Genomic DNA, 4,141 nt, shown 5'->3' with positions numbered 1-4,141 from the left:
CTTAAAAAGAAAGCAAGAAGAAAAAAAAGGAAACCCCGCTTTAGGGACGAACTCAAGCAAAACAAACGGGTAGAACGCCCGCGCCGCCCCCCCCTCCCTTCCCCGCCCGTTCGGAAACCACCACTAGCCTAATCAGTGACCTTGAACAGCTGTGAGCGCGCCCCGCGGGCCCGCCGACGCACAGCGGCCTGAATTATAACCGCCGCACCACTGACAGACAAATGGCCGAAGAATGCGGCGCAAATGAAACCAAATCTCAGTGTGACTTGTTCCGCGGCTCGCTGGCCGCGTAGCAAGGCTTGGCTGCACCACTCGGTTTCGTCGAAGCGGCGCCAAGACGAGAGCTACTGTAGGTTTAACCAGTAGTAAAACAAAACCGAAAATGGGACAGAAAATTCCGAGTGTGGCGCGGGGACCACGCGTCGAAGGGCGGGCCATGCATTAGGCCTTGGAGTTTAACCGAATCGAATATCCATGCCTGTGCCGCCATCTTATGTCCGTCCGCCTTCATCCCCCCCCTTTTGTTTTTGCCCCTTTTCTTCTTCCCGCTGATTACTTTTACACCATTTGCGGAGCGCGCAGGACTCACTGTTGTGTTTGATCTCGTGTTTGCTTGTGTGCCTCTTGTTACGTGTTTTCGTGCTGCCTTTTCGTCCGTGTTCTTTCCCCTTCTCTCACCTTCCACCTTTCTAGCCAATCGGAATGCCTCACTTGCTCAAACTGTTTGAAACACCCCTCACCCGCGACCTCTCCTGCAGGGATGAGGGAAGTAACCCTCCCTCACAGAAGTTTTTGTATAAAGACGCAATGTGAGCAATTAAAATACAGCCCTGAAGAAGGAGTTTCTAACTCCGAAACTGTTGGCAACAAAAACGGGAAACGTGTCAGTCGACTTCTTTCACTATTTTTATACTGGCCCGTCGAACCTCATGATCTCCCTCTATATATATAAATATATATATATATATATATATATATATATATATATATATATATATATATATATATATATATATATATATATAGACAGAAAATAAGGGTTGGCAGTCAAGAAAACCTCGGAAAGCAAAGGGGAGGTTGTGGTGGGTCATAGAAAGAGATGAAGAATTTTTTGAGTCGAAAAGAAAGTGGTGAAAAAATGCCCGCCGGGTGGGATCCGAACGCACGACCTCCAGAATACTGGTCTGGTCGCACCAGATCGCACCGGTCGCACCAGACCGGTATTCTGCAGGTCGTGGGTTCGGATCCCACCCGGCGGGCATTTTTTCACCACTTTCTTTTCGACTCAAGAAATTCTTCATCTCTTTCTATGACCCACCACAACCTCCCCTTTGCTTTCCGAGGTTTTCTTGACTGCCAACCCTTATTTTCTGTCTTATTTCACGGAGCCCCTCATTTCCCATTTTCTGATTCGCTACATGCTTAGCGAGGGCCTCTGTTCTGGCAGTCTTGGTGCCAAAGGGAGCTTAAGAGGGTTCAACGCTGGTCGACCACTCTCGACATGTCGTAGACACTCGAGTCACGGCCCGGGGGTTAAAAAGAAGGTCCCCTTCACCCCGAGTAGTCCGAGTGGCGCTGGCTACCACCCCCAAGTGCAGGAAACAAAAATACCTTAACATAAATACCCGAGAAAGTGCTGGGGAAACAGCCCCGCCGGTAGCGTAGTGGTTATCGCACCAGACCGGTATTCTGGAGGTCGTGGGTTCGGATCCCACCCGGCGGGCTTTTTTCACCACTTTCTTTTCGACTCAAAAAATTCTTCATCTCTTTCTATGACCCACCACAACCTCCCCTTTGCTTTCCGAGGTTTTCTTGACTGCCAACCCTTATTTTCTGTCTTATTTCACGGAGCCCCTCATTTCCCATTTTCTGATTCGCTACATGCTTAGCGAGGGCCTCTGTTCTGGCAGTCTTGGTGCCAAAGGGAGCTTAAGAGGGTTCAACGCTGGTCGACCACTCTCGACATGTCGTAGACACTCGAGTCACGGCCCGGGGGTTAAAAAGAAGGTCCGCTTCACCCCGAGTAGTCCGAGTGGCGCTGGCTACCACCCCCAAGTGCAGGAAACAAAAATACCTTAACATAAATACCCGAGAAAGTGCTGGGGAAACAGCCCCGCCGGTAGCGTAGTGGTTATCGCACCAGACCGGTATTCTGGAGGTCGTGGGTTCGGATCCCACCCGGCGGGCATTTTTTCACCACTTTCTTTTCGACTCATAAAATTCTTCATCTCTTTCTATGACCCACCACAACCTCCCCTTTGCTTTCCGAGGTTTTCTTGACTGCCAACCCTTATTTTCTGTCTTATTTCACGGAGCCCCTCATTTCCCATTTTCTGATTCGCTACATGCTTAGCGAGGGCCTCTGTTCTGGCAGTCTTGGTGCCAAAGGGAGCTTAAGAGGGTTCAACGCTGGTCGACCACTCTCGACATGTCGTAGACACTCGAGTCACGGCCCGGGGGTTAAAAAGAAGGTCCCCTTCACCCCGAGTAGTCCGAGTGGCGCTGGCTACCACCCCCAAGTGCAGGAAACAAAAATACCTTAACATAAATACCCGAGAAAGTGCTGGGGAAACAGCCCCGCCGGTAGCGTAGTGGTTATCGCACCAGACCGGTATTTTGGAGGTCGTGGGTTCGGATCCCACCCGGCGGGCATTTTTTCACCACTTTCTTTTCGACTCAAAAAATTCTTCATCTCTTTCTATGACCCACCACAACCTCCCCTTTGCTGTCCGAGGTTTTCTTGACTGCCAACCCCTATTTTCTGTCTTATTTCACGGAGCCCCTCATTTCCCATTTTCTGATTCTATATATATATATATATATATATATATATATATATATATATATATATATATATATCGGCGGGTGACAACAAACCTATCGATTCTCTCACCCTTAAATCTTTCTTTCACCTTTTCCTTGAACTTAACAATTTTGAGTTTGATGGTGTCAATTACGTACAAGTCAGCGGAACGTCAATGGGCACCAAAATCGGGCCCAACAACGCGAATATCTTTATGGGATGTCTAGAGAAACTTCTTCGAAACCCCAAATTTGAAGCCACTGTACACAAAAGGTATATAGATGATATATTCATGATATGGCAGCACGGCGAAATCGAACTTCTTGCGTTTATTGAGGCTATTATCGTTGCGCATCCTACAATCTCCCTCTCTCATTCCTAGTCTACGCAAAGCATAAATTTCCTGGATGTTACTGTCACAGTTTCTCAGGGCAGGCTTCAGACTAATCTCTATAGCAAACCTACGGACACGCGCCAGTGTTTACATTTCCACAGCAGCCTTGTCAGTCACTGCAAGACTGCGATACCTTACAGCCAATATTACTGTTTTAGGCGAATCTGCACAAGCCAGGCGGATTTCGATTCTAACTGCAGAAAACCTAAAACCGCGCTCTTAAATAAAAAAAATACCCAGAGCAGGTGATCGATGACGCGATTAAACGAGCTAACCAGTTGAACCGCACCGACTTCTCTGTAATAAAGCTCCAAAACCCAATCCACAAACAAACCTCGTTGTGACCCATTCGGACTGTTTTTTGAAAGTTGCATCCATACTAAGGAAACATCACAATATTTTTGCTCAAAGTGAACGCCTAATAAGAATATTTCGTGACCCGCCACGCGTTGTTTACAGACGTAGCAAAAATTTAGGCCATGTTCTCACCAGATCCAGCATCAGCCGACCACAGACTACTGGTTGTATGCCCTGTAACAAACCGCAGTGTAAGGTATGCCCACAAATGACCACCACACACGCGCCACCAGCACAGCTTCAAACTATTATGTGAATGTAAAAGGGAACTTTAACTGTGATTCCGCCAACGTCGTATACCTGCTGGAATGCACCCTGTACGGCAAACAATACATCAGCCATACTGAAATACACTTTCGTTTGAGGTTTAACAATCACCCCTCTCACGCAAAAACCTGCCCTTCTTTGCCTCTATTAAAGCATGTTAACACTCCTGGTCATTCTTTTGAACAACGGAAGGCCACAATTCTTGAATCTAGTTTTAAAGCGCATTACGATCGCGAGGTTCATGAGTCCTACCTCATCTATAAGTTTAGGTCAGCGTCGTTTGGCATCAATGAAAGTTGTGGGAAATTGACGTGTCTTTC

At 47.5% G+C, this 4,141-nt stretch overlaps 2 non-coding genes across 2 annotated transcripts; both read left to right on the top strand.

Moving 5' to 3' along the window:
• Positions 1–1,650: 1,650 nt before the first annotated feature.
• On the top strand, positions 1,651–1,723 carry Trnat-ggu (transfer RNA threonine (anticodon GGU)). The gene has a single exon. It is a non-coding gene; the product is annotated as a tRNA-Thr (tRNA).
• A 390-nt stretch (positions 1,724–2,113) lies between these two features.
• On the top strand, positions 2,114–2,186 carry Trnat-ggu (transfer RNA threonine (anticodon GGU)). Its single transcript has one exon. It is a non-coding gene; the product is annotated as a tRNA-Thr (tRNA).
• The last annotated feature ends 1,955 nt before the right edge of the window (positions 2,187–4,141 follow it).

The sequence above is a fragment of the Haemaphysalis longicornis genome, unplaced genomic scaffold, assembly GCF_048455015.1.
Source record: "Haemaphysalis longicornis isolate Haplotype H1 unplaced genomic scaffold, Haemaphysalis longicornis Haplotype H1 scaffold_11, whole genome shotgun sequence".
Lineage (NCBI taxonomy): Eukaryota > Metazoa > Arthropoda > Arachnida > Ixodida > Ixodidae > Haemaphysalis > Haemaphysalis longicornis.
This window is presented reverse-complemented; position numbering and strand designations above follow the sequence as displayed.